This window comes from Cupressus sempervirens, chromosome 10 (assembly GCF_028749045.1).
Source record: "Cupressus sempervirens isolate cs-2001-9-10 chromosome 10, ASM2874904v1, whole genome shotgun sequence".
NCBI lineage: Eukaryota > Viridiplantae > Streptophyta > Pinopsida > Cupressales > Cupressaceae > Cupressus > Cupressus sempervirens.
Window position 1 is genome coordinate 935,999,445 of NC_143127.1, and position 13,719 is coordinate 936,013,163.

The following is a 13,719-nucleotide window of genomic DNA, read 5'->3' on the forward strand; positions in this document are numbered from 1 at the left end:
GCATTATATGGGCGTCCTTTTCGTACACCATTGAGTTGGGACATCCTTGAGGATCGCATCCTATTGGGTCCTGAGATGCTTTGTGATATGGAGCAACAGGTAGTGCGTATCCGTGATCACTTGTCTACGGCACAGGATAGGCAGAAGAAGTATGTTGATACTCATAGGACTAATAAACAATTTGTTGTGGGTGATAAGGTTTTCTTGAAAGTGCGTCCGCGAAAGAGTCTGATCCGATACAGAAAGGGTTCTAAGCTAGCACCTCGCTTTGTGGGACCATTTGAGGTTTTAGAGAGGATTGGCCCGGTTGCTTACCGCCTTGCTCTACCGCCTAGCCTATCTCGCATTCATGATGTTTTCCATGTTTCAGTGCTTCGAAAATATATACCTGATATTGTACATGTTCTTGATTGGAATGCATTGCAGGTAGAGGAAGGGCAGCTGGCTTTGGAGCCGGTTCGTATTCTGGAGCAGCGGGAGTTGACCCTCAAGGGTTGAACCATCGAGTAGGTAAGGGTCCAATGGGACCCTACTGATGATTCTTCAGCTACATGGGAGGATGCAGCTAGATTGCGGGAGTTATATCCCTACCTATTTGTAGGCTTCCAGGAGTAAGCCTAACCCAAGGGGGGGTGGATGTAGTGCCTGCCCTCGTTCACATCTTTTCTGGACATTATTGTTGTTATTATCAGACTATGATAGATTAGTTTTATGGTTGATGGATTAGTGGTATTGTTTTGAGACTATCAGACATTATGTTATGGATTCAGTTGGTACATGATGAGATCATTTAGACTTTACATTTCATGCATACCTGATGATCATTACATTGCTTTCAGTTATTGTTGATGATTAGTTAGATGGTTTATTATCTCATGTGTTTTATTATGGATACTTACCCCATACTTGCATGTGTATGGTGTGTGTGTTTTCTTATTGTATGGTGTTTCTAATATGGTTAAGGAAGGGAGTCGTAGTCACCTGCTTAGTCGGGATCTACACGATGCACCACTTCCTGCCATTGTCCGTTTAGCTTAGCATTATATATTGTATGTACATGCATGGTTTTTTTGCAGGTTGTAGGTACCAAGTATCGACTTTCCTAAATTGCCAGGATGAGCGTACCCTATTATACTATCTCAATGATAAGAGAAGGGAGATAAATTCTCAAGTCCAAATCCCAAACCCTTAAGCCAATTGTCCTAGTGAGGTAGGACAACTATCTAGATATTTTACCCACCGAATGTGTCGGATGACATGATTCATAATTTTTAACCCTTTAGACTGATTTTTTGTGAATTTCTCTATGATGGGTTTTTATATTTTATCTTGGAGGTCTATGGTGAATTTTCTATTAATTAAGTCTTAATAAATAGATTTAATTAATTAATTAATTATTTGAGAAAATTAATATAAAATATCATGATCTTTGATATTTTGATTATAATTAATTAAATGTGAATTAATTGAGGAAAAAGAATTAAATAAAAGAAAATTAGAAATTAAAATTAATAATAATTATAAATAATAATAAAGTAATAAATAAATAATAATAATAAAAGTTATAAATATTTAAATAGAAATTATATAAAAAGTAAATTGGAGTTATAAGCTTGCATGGGAGTTAACACACTTTTCTATTTCTCTTATGTCAACAACACAAGGGTTAGTGCATCAATTAAGCACATGGTGTCTACAACCTTATGACCTATCTAGAAGGTTGGAAAAGACCCATGCTTAGTTGGTGACACCTTCTAGATGTTTCTAGAGGCATTCTAGATGTTTCCTGAGAGCTCTTTATATTCAGGCATTCCTAGAAGCTTAGACATAGCATTTGGAGTGCAATTTGAGCATTGGAGGATTCGAGAACTCTAAGGAAGGGAGCTTGCTCTGCAGGTTTTCTGAAGAAGAGCGAATTAGCATCAGAATCCAGGTAGATTCTTGTGATTTTACTTATGCTATTTCCGCATCTTGCATTCCCTGTCTTCGTGTCTTCCATATGTCTTCTGAGGAATTTCATATTTTTATTGTATGCATTCTCAGTTTGGGTAGTTTAATTCATTTGAGAAATTTATATGCATAGATCTGAAAAGAACACGAGGCTAGGGTTTAGATTCATAGTCAAACCCATTAGATTAATTATTGGAAAAAAAAATTGAGATCAAAGACTTATAGGAAAATTCTGAGAACTGGAATTTATATATGTTTATATTTCCAAATTTGAATACATACATACATACATATATATATACAGAGTTTAATCAAATATCATATATATATATATATATATATATATATATATATATATATATATATATATATATATATATATATATATATATACAGAGTTTAATCAAATATCATAGCATATATATATATATATATATATATATATATATATATATATATCATTAAAAAGAGTTGAATGTCACATAATTCATAACAAGCGAATGACGCATCGCAATTGAGGAATGTGTTTTAATAGAACGCAATTATAATTATAAATTTGAACGGGCGGGGGGACGTGTTTCCCACTCCTGTCGGCGGTATTGCCAAAGCATACTGCAGTACCTCAGCATACCTACGGTCTGCAGTGTACCCTGCAATCCGCGAGTCACACATATATATGTGTCGGCGATTATAAACTCGCCGTGTGTTGTCAAATGTTTATTCAATTTTTTATATATATAATTCATTTATAAGTTAATAATTTTATTTATATGTGTGTGTGTGTGTGTATGTGTGTGTGTGTGTGTGTGTGTGTGTGTGTGTGTGTGTGTGTGTGTGTGTGTGTGTGTGTGTGTGTGTGTGTGTGTGTGTGTGTGTACATTATTAATAATAAATAATTGATATATTAATAGATATTTGGAATTTAAAGAGTAATTCTTTAATAACAAGTTATTTTATATTGTTGAATATAAGTTCAATATAAGCTTTTATTTTAGAAAGATGAATATGAAAAGAATTTCAAATATTATTTTGAAAATGATGGGGGTCTAAATGGGAATATAAGAGACATTTAAAAGATTTAGAAAATTGAGTCTAATGGTTTTTGGGGAGAAACTTTTATCTACCAATACAAAAACATGGGTTAGGTTAAACGTGAAATTTCTCCACTTGATATTTAAATTGGGAAATGTAAACCAAGACTTTTGCATTTAAATTCAAGTTTGTAAATTTAGCAAAACCAAATCATGTGTTTGCATTGTGTATTCTTTATGCTATTGTTTTAGGTTTTGGGTTGACTAGTGTTGACCAGTTATAGGACGTCTACCAGAGGCTTGGGAGTTATGTGATTGTGATGTCATGATGATGTTTAATCTCGATCTTTATAAACCCAACCATGGTTATGTGATGGAATGCTCTATGTATTGTTTGTGATTACTAATTTTTATAGTTGAGATTCTTATGTATGAGACACTTGACTTAACCATTATTTTTGGTCATCGATCAGTTATCCTTGGTTATTTTCTAGTTGCCATGATGGGACTGTAATGTGGATTTATTCTTGATGATGTCATGATGTGACATGTTTGACTCAACCATTTTTTGGAGTCTTCGATCAGTATAATGAGATATATTTTGGTTATTGAGAACCATTGGATACTTTGATTATCAGTGATGCTTCAATTGCCAATATAGAGCTTTTGTGATCATGATTTTCTATGGATGTTTTCTCATGGAGATTTGATGCTTTTATGCACATTTGATGATTTTATTATGGATTATTTTTGTGATTTTGAGATTTATGATTCCATGAGCTTAGGGTAGGATATCTGCATGTAGTGACGGGAAGTGGCTTGCAATGGGGGTCGGGGCCGTAAGACGCTGCCAGGGTAACTCATTGTAAGTTGGATTAATAAGTGATAACATACACACCTAATACTAACTGAATGAACCTAAAAAGATAAGAGTTTTGTTCTTGCCCATGCCTTGAGTGCTTGTACAGGCTAGGATGGGAGTAGTGAGACGCATGGTTGCAACCTTGCATTCTGTAGTATGCCTTGTCCGTATGAGAGGATACTAGTGGCCGCATGAGATCAGTATGGACCCGTGGAGTTTAGCTAAGTGCCAGGGTAACTTGTACATGATAATTGCGATGACACTTTCCCGCTTGCATAGTAGGTTCCTACATATCATTGTGTGTCTCTGGGATTAGATGTTAGATTTTGTGTTTGGAACCTTTGAGTTAGTATACTTTTAGGATTCTTGGACTTATAGAGATTTGTGTTTTGTTTTTTGTTAGCCCGTTTGGGACTTGAGATTATCTCCTCAGCAAGGTGGGAGTGGATCACTTAGGTACCACGCAGTCGGGTGGTAGTGTATTTTCCACTCTTATCATTTGAGATTCATTAAGACATCGTGGCTGATGCGTCCTTCATGATGGTAGATATGTATCCTTTTCATTGATGATTAGCATATGTTAGATGATGATATCTTATGCTTGTATTTGCATGTTAGATTACTTTCTACATATGATGTTGTATATATTAGGAGTGACATTCCTATTATGTTAGTACCGATGATCTCTTTGGTAATTTGGAATGTTATGCACAGAGGGATGGCTAGGATCCACGATGGTCTAATGATGCTATTTACGGTTGGGAGGAACTATGCACTTAGTTTATTATGTTTGATCTTTATGATGGATGTATATGTCTTCTATGATGATGTATCATGTATATCATGTGATTATCTTTACTTTGGTGTATCATGGATTAGAATAGGATGATGTACCTTATTTTATGTATGTATATTCTTTTGAGCTTGTCATACCCTGTGACATGTACAGTGGATGATTGAGTATTTGAAATGTAATGTATAAACATTGGACTTATCATTATTATTTCATGTGGATGTTGTACTAGATGGATTCATGTATGTTAGATGTTTCTAGATGTAATCCAACGTTAAGGGATCTTAAAGAATGTAATTTTATTATATATGTTATGTTTACTTTCAGATGGACATTACTATTGCTTCCGTTATTGTGCATAAGTTATATGTGGTATTTACTTTCATGTTGAAGAAAAAAATGCTACCAAACTTAGTGAAATTCTAGGTTAATTCTTTGGATGCCTTTATAAGATTATTGGGAGGATTGTGTATTGAATTTGATGTTATAAGAGATATTATTGTGTCTGCAATGGATACAAAATGTAAGGTTGGCATTGGATGAAAATGATGACATTGACATAGAGACATATGGTGTCATCTTGAGAATTGAACTATAGCTTAAACAGAATAAGTGATCAGAAACAAGGATTCTGGAAAATCAAGTACCTTAGACAAAACCAAATGTCTCCAAACAACTATACCTTCTTATGCTAATATTACATCTTGTGATGCAAGTAAGATCAAGTAGAAGCAAAAGGGGTCCTTGAGTAGCAAAGAACCAAGTCTTATTACTATGAAATCCCCTACTCAAGTGACTAGGTCAAAATCAAAGGCTAGGGGGAGGAAAGTTTCAAGAGGTGTAGTGATAGACCTAGATTAGAGAGAAGAGTAGGAACAACAACCTCAACCCATCGATTCCATGATACCCCTTTGGACTCAATTGCAATGGCCATGATTACTAATACTACCCCTATTAAGCCTAACACTACCACAACATCAACAGAAGGCACTCCCACTTGATTAGCCACTAGCATTAGTAAGAAAAGGAGCATATTCCCAGTGTCAATACCAGTTGGTGATATGGTGAGCAAGTACACAAGCAAAGAAGAAAAGCCTAAGAAATTGAAGACCAAGTCCATGATTAATGTTGATTTAAAGACAAGGAATTAGATAGTTGAAGTGGCTAAGCCAAATACAAAACAAGTTGTAGATCCTTCCATTGATGACTTCATAGTTGAAAAGGTTGATCTTTATTCTCCTAATAGAGAAGCTAATAATCATCACTTATTGATATAGGAGCATCTGGGGTTTCCTTGCAATCCTGCACTTTTGTTCTTTGTAATGAGCCCTGCTCAAATCTGACCACAATTTTCCCTAATTACTATTTGTAATTTCGTAAACAGTTTATATGCAACCTTGAAGCTTGTTGATGTAGTGTTTCAGTTTGAAGTAGCTTCATAGAAATGGATGTTGAGACTAATTTAAATACCCTTACAATGCCCACAATCTGATCTACATGCAAATATGCAATTCTTTTTGGATTTTTATGCAAATATATGGGAAATTAGGTATGCATAGACTACAGCAAATAGACATTTTGTAAAATACTTGCCATGCATCATATCATTTGAAATTTCATTTGCAAGAGTACCTATTGAAATCGGCTACTTATATCTCCATTATCATGAATACTTCAATACAATATTAATATCAAATAGCCAAGACTCTTGGCAAATACATATGAATTAATGATTAAATCTGATGCAGACTATCACCTATAGTCGTACCCCTAATTATGCAGCTAAATGTCATCTAACATGCATAAAAATGACAAAAGAACCTGTTTTAGAAAGTTACCTTGCATTCCCAATGAAGAAGCAGTGAATATTCTAGAAGTTGAAGACCATATGCAATCCACACGAATTTTTGAAGAAGTCACCCCTATTTAGATCTGGAGTGAGGAAAATAAAATAATCTAAGCAGCTTCCCAGCCTCCAATAACTCCTAGCACCTTTAGCATAACCCTAGGAATGATGCGCCCCAATCTCCAATGAAAATTGATGCAAGTATGAGCTCTAGTGAATGAAAAGAAGTCTCTAATGGCATCCCTGTTGCTTCAGACTTAGCATCAGAAAATTCTTCAATAGAAATATGGTTCTCTTCTTCAAATAATTGATGCCTCCAATAATATTCTTCAATGCTAATAGTCTCCAATTTAATGATCTTCAAAATTGGCCTTAGGCCACAAATTTTTGCCCTAATGAAGTGACTGAAATATCACCTCCAATTTGCAATAATTCAGGTGATATTTCACACCCTCAAAATTGCTATCAATGGGAATTTTCGTTCCCAAAGACAAATTGATTATCTATAGATCACTTGGCTCCACAAATACTCTAGAAGAAATCATCAATCATCAACATCCAATCTGCCTGTTGAGAATGAAGCCCAAGGTGCCTATTTATTCTTTTTTCTCCACTTTCTCCAGAAACTTCTAGAACATTATTTTATTTTATTTATTAAGTGAATTTATAAAATATTTTATAATTCAAGTCACTTTATTATATTAATTAAATATAAAGTCACCTTTTAATATTTATTTATTTGATAACTTTATAAATAATTAACTTAATATCACTTATTTATTTAATTAAAATAATTAATTAGTCATCCTCATAAAATATTCATTATTTTGGACAACTTAATTAATTTAATTAATTAAATCAAATTACCTCCAAAACGGGGACATTACATTCTTTCTACTTGTTGGTGCTGAGTGATCCTTTGGGTGCCAAGTTCGTAGTTGTTGCCGAGTGATTCCTTTGAATGTCGAGCTCGTGTAGATGTCGAGTGTCGGTTTTTGCGAAGTCTTCATTTGCCGAGTTATATGTCTCTAGCTCCAGTTTGGGCCAACTTTGCTTGCATTTAATTTTTGGTACAGGTAGTTAATATCAATTATGAGCCGACTTGTGGCTTTCTTTGTTCTAGAATCTTCTATAAGTTGTTCTGGCAAGTATATATAGAGTGTTTAGGCTTACTTGTTAGGTAAGTTTAGGGAGAAGGAGAGGGAGTAGAACTGAAAGTGTGAATTTGTAGTTGGATCTTTGAATGTGAATGTATTTGTAATTGGTCGTAACCTAGAAGGCCTGACAATTGGGCATGTATGAAGTTGTTTTGATGAATCAATAAAAGTATTTCTCCCTTTTTCCTCCTTTGGTTATTGTTCCTTGTGTTTGCTTCTATTGTGTAACTCTTGCAAGGTGGTTTGAATAGTTGGGTGAGCCTTTGGCCCTAGTTATTCACCCATTCGCCTGCATCACTTATACCTTTCTGCTAAAAAGATGTTGACTAGGTCCAAGAAGGATGGAAAAGAAAAGAAAAAAATGAAATAGATAATCAGAGCCTTGGTCACCTACATTGATTATATCAACAACTCAATCCCCCATTCAATTTCTCAGACACCACAGTCCTTTGATCCAACTACCCATGATAACTAGAAGATGCTCAATCAGATAGAGGGGCAAGATGTTAGTCGATGTCTTTGACGAATGGGTTAGCGATATAATTAAGAATGGCAAGCAATGCATTCTTGACTTTAGGGATATCTCAAATGAGCTCACAAAGATACAGAAGTCCAATCATAGTTGTCAACTTGAGAGAATGAAGAGGAAAATCAGTTGAGGTTGCTCTACGAATCCATGAAGTGCAAAGATATGGTGTAAGCAAATTCCTCTTAAACCCATGAATGACGTGGATGGAGGACGATTGGCCATCTGCAAAAACAAATAGACTAGAGAAAGACTATGACTAAGGTCAAACACCAAGACATCATGAACATGGTAAAAGAATTACAAAAATTGGCTAAACATCTAGATAGTGACATGAAATGCATCAATGCCACATGTTTGGCACGATGGCATCGTGGAACATGACTTGGACCAATCGTCAAGGCACTCAAGAAAACAACTAGTGAACTAAAAGAGAGGAACCCTAAGGTGGAACACTTCTCAAAGATGGCAATGGTTGAGACTATGCTCGTGTTGCTTGATGAACACTCATTGACACATGCACATTGATATAGGAGCATCCTAGGGAAGTCAACAATCTTGTATGCAAGGGCTTCGAGCTTAGATTTATGGAGTTATGGTTGGCATGATTAGGTTTGTGTTCAAGACATATTGGTACACCTTGTCCTAAGTGTGCATAGAGTTTGGAGTAATCGTCTTGGAGTTAGAGTCATTTTGGTGACTATTGGTTGTGTGTTCCTGATTTACTAGCAGACTTTGGAATTGTATTTGTGAGCTTCGTTCCAATGGAGTTGAGGTGTGTATTCTTGGATTTGTATCGTTGGATGGCACATGGATCTATGTCTAAGTGTATGTACTCTTATAATGTTAAATGAGTTGCTTATGCTTGTAAACTTGGGGCTTGTCCTAAGTATTTAATTATGTCATGTATTTAATGTTTACTACCAAGCTGACTTGTGGCTTGAGGGTTTATTTAATATGTGAGTGTTTATTCAATATGAGTTACTAGGCTGACTTGTGGCTTGATTTAGTATAAGTAGAGAGTCTTGTGAAGTCTAGAGTCATTACATTATCATTCAGCATAGAGAAGATGGAGTAGTTGAGATAGCAAAGTTTATGAGCAAAGCTAGTAGTTGTGGCTTGGGAAACAAGAAGGTTGTTTGGTGGCTTGCAAGCACGAGTTTAGATTCTTCTTGGATTTTTCTACCAGATTGTGTATTTGGGCTAGCTAGTGGTTGGATCTTGTGAGGTCTTGCAGAATTGCTATTGTAATTGGCCTGACAGTTGAGCATGTTGGATGTAAATCTAATTATTATATTATGAGAGTTGGCATTATTTTGGATCCCAATCTTTGTGTTATTATTTATATTCCTCTGTGTGGTTAAATTGTTGGGGACTAAGACATCTCCACTGGAGATTCTCTTACCTTGCATTGCATCAAGTGGTATCAGAGCAAAGGTTTGATCTAGTTAGAGATTATCGTGGCAAAGGTTGATCTTGTGGAGACGATTGATTTATTGCTTTAGGTTTTCAGAGATCTTAGAAGATGCCTCTGAGAAGATTGGACCTTAGGGCAATTGATGATCTTTGTGATCAAGACCAAGATTTTAAAGAAGGTTAAATCATATTTTAGATTTGAGATGGAATTGATGAAGAATGAGATCATGAGAGCTATTTCTAGTATACCTAGGAATGTGGGTACTGAATATGGTTATGAGGAAGTTGTTGAAGACTTTGAAGTTGTTGGATCTAGTGGTAAAGACGGAACTGAATGAACACAGAGAGACCTATGAAAGATAGGGTTGGTCGATTGGATAGATCTGATCTCAATTAAAGCTAAAGCACAAGATGGGTGTTTCTAACTTCTTAGGTACTTTGAATCCTAAAGACCCAGTTGATTGGATTGGTGAGATGGAAGACTATTTTGAGTTAGAGGATATTGGAGATTCGCTCAGAGTGAGGTTGGCACAAACTAAGTTGAAATGACATGTTGCTTTATGGTGGAAAGAATTGCAGAGAGGTTGAGAAAAGGAAGGTGAAATGAAGATCACTTTGTGGAGATTGATGGTAACAAAATTGAAGGCTAAATTCATTCCTATTGATTATGAACTTGAGTTGTTTAAGAGATTGCAGAATCTGAAGCAAAAGAATATGACTGTGAAGGATTGTGTTGAGGAATTTTACAAGCTAACTATTTAGTCTAGGCATAGAGAGTTGTCTAAAGAAAATGTGACTAGATATATTAATGGTTTGAGATTCAATATTTAGGATGAGATTGGTATGTTGAATATTGCTTTGGTTGAAGACGCTTATTGGTATGCTCTGAGGGCAAAGGAGAAGTTGAAGAGAAGACATCAAGGTAGTTCTCGTGGGAAGGAAAAGAACAACTCTATGAAGGATAAACAAATTGTTGAAAATAAACCAAAACATGTTGAGTAGAAGAAAAGAACAAGGTTGGTTGCATTTAAGGGTACTTGCGATAAATGTGGTGAAGAAGGACAAAGCTTTTGAATGTTCCAACGTTAAGAAGGTTACTGATAAAAGAATTGTTGTGGTGAATGAGGTTGATCATTTTGTGAATGAACCTAAAGTAGATGGGGATAATTTGTTGGTTTGAAGTGTGTTACATGGTAAGAAGACACTAAAACCTTGTCAAAGGAGGAATTTGTTCAAAACTCGTTCTAAGTTTGGAGGTAACTGTTAGAATGTGATTGTGGATAGTGGTAGTATTGATAACCTTGTTGTTGAGGAGATGGTTCATTATCTTGGTTTGAAGAGAATGAGACATCCTTGTCCTTATAGGAGCAGTTGGTTACAAGATGAACATGCTTTGGTGGTAAGGGAGCAATGTCTTATTCATTTTCAAATTGGAGAGTATGTTGATCAAGTGTTGTGTCATATTGTGGACCTTGGCGTATGATTGCAAGGTTGTGCACGATTGTGTCAAGAATGTGTTTATTGTTTTAAAAGGGTGGCAAGAAGCATTCCCTGATTCCTTTATAGGATGTACAACTTGGTAGGAAGAACCTGAGTTTTGGTAGCCGAGTTGAGTTGAAGGAATCTGAAAGGGTTAGAGTAGAGCATAGAAAGTAGACATGTGCTACACCGAGGAATAATGTCAAACAACAAAGTAGACAATTGTTTGTTGCTGGAAATAGTTTGTAGAAGTGGAACAAAGGCAAGAGTGTACAAGTGAAGGACATGTATGCAAAAAACCAATTTAGGGTTTATGTACTGAACCCTAAAAGATGTTCTTCCAATTGTTAATAACATGTTTTCTTCGCACCTAGGGTATCTAATGCACGAGCATCATAGGGAAGTCAACAATCCTATATGCAAGAGCTTTAGGCTCAAAGTTGTAGAGTTATGGTTTGCACAGTTGGAGTTGTGTTCGAGACATATTGGACAACCTTGTCCTAAGTGCACATAGAATTTGGAGTAATTTTCTTGGAGTAGTCATTTTGGTGACTGTTGGTCGTGTTAGATTGTGGTGACTAATTAGGAAAGTATTGTACATACTTCATTAATTCTTTGTTATCAGGATTTTGGGCCGACATGTAATTATTAATTATAACCCTTAAGCAATAAAAATACTTGTATAAAAAAGCTTAGGGTTAGGGATTGTTTCATAGTGGTGATGCGAAAATTGGTTCTTGCGGCGATATTGAGTTGTAAGGGATTACGGATTGTAATCAAGTTGTAATCACTAGATTGTAATAATATCAGACTAGCTATTTGGTAGACATTGCCCAGGGATTAGGTGAACCACATTAAATCTGTGTCTTGTGTTCTTTTCTGTGTGATCTATTATTTTCTGATATTAGTTATATTTGCATGTAATTGTTATTCATGTCCGTGGTTTAATTCTATCAGGTCATGTGTTCCTGATTTACTAGCAAACTTTGGAATTGTATTTGTGAATTTTGATCCTGGGGAATCGAAGTGCACTCTTGGATTTGGATCATTGGATGGCACATGAATCTATGTGCAAGTGCACGTACTTTATGATGTTATATGAGTTGGTTATGCTTTGTAAACTTGGGGCTTTTCTTAAGTTATTAATTATTTCATATATTTAATGTCTATTGCCAAGCCAACTTATGAAGAGGACTTTTTTAATATGGTAAGTGTTAATTTAATATGAGTTACTAGGTCGCCCTATGGTTTCGTTTAGTATAAGTAGAGGGTCTTGTGGAGTCGATAGTCATTTCATTATCATTCAACATGGAGAGGATGGAGTAGCTCAGAGAGCGAAGTTTATGAGCAGAGCTAATAATTGCAGCTTGGGAAACAAGGTTGCTTGGTGGCTTGCAAGCATGAGTTTTGCTAGATTGTGGATCTAGGCTAGTTGGGCGTTGAATCTTGCGAGGTCTTGTAGAACTATTATAGTAATTGTTTTGTATTTGGTCAAAACCCAAAAGACCTTATAACCAAACATGTTGGATGTAAATCTAATTGTTATATTACAAGAGTTCACATCATTTTGGATCTAAAATTCGCATTGTCACGCATAGGCTTGGAGATAGAAATTGGAGGATCCCGAGAAGGAGATGATCTCATCCATCAAAGCCCTAAACCACACTTACAAGAAGTGGAAAGCATTGCAGAATTCAAAAGTGGAGTCCAAAGGGGCAGTAAGCAACAAGTCGTTAAGTATAGCTTAGTTATCGTTTTCCCTATTTTTAATAGACTTCTTAAACTGAGGATGTTTATCCCAGAGTTGTCAGGTTTAGTTTTAAATTCTAACTTATTCTGACCTACAATTCTTTTTGAAACTGTAAGTACATTATAAAGTTAGCTGTGGTTAAAGCTTTGATATAAATACTGGGATGAACGGATGTATACAATATATGGGCATATATAAATTTTAAAAATAAACTCTTGTGCAATGCGTAGAACCTATTGATGAATTAAATTACTTCCTAGTTTATGTGGATGGGATGTAAATCTTTCTTTGTGCGCCTACTCGGAGAATCGGTTATTTATTAGCGAGATTAATGTTTACATAAAACTACAGACTACCTATATGTGATTTAAATCCATAATTGTATGTATTATGTATTCAAAACATATTGACGATCGGATGCATCAAGTCTCGTGTCCATTTTGGTGAAAAGCATACTTAGAATGTTAGTGATATTGATTTATTGGAAATCTGATCAAGGAGCTAACCTTGTAAAATCAAAAGAAAACAAATGATTGATTTCCCAACTGTTGTTTGCAGACAGGTTTCTTGAAAGGAACACGAGCCATTGATTTAGCAGTATAAATTTTACAAGAAACAAGTGTGTTAGCCTAACAAAAACAATTCAGTAACCACCAAAGCAGAGTTCAATCATGAGCACGAATTAGAACTGGAGCTACTAATAGAGAGCTATTTGAGGCAGAAAAGAAGCATGGAAACGGTACTCTGAAAGCCGATCTGAAGACAAAATTGTGCTCATTCAAATAGAGACAGCTCAATCTTCGAATGAAAATACTTTTAATATCCACGGTGACCACTTGCATTCTACAAAGACTAATATTTGCACTACCATTATTAAATACTTTTATATATCACAACTATGATGTTGTG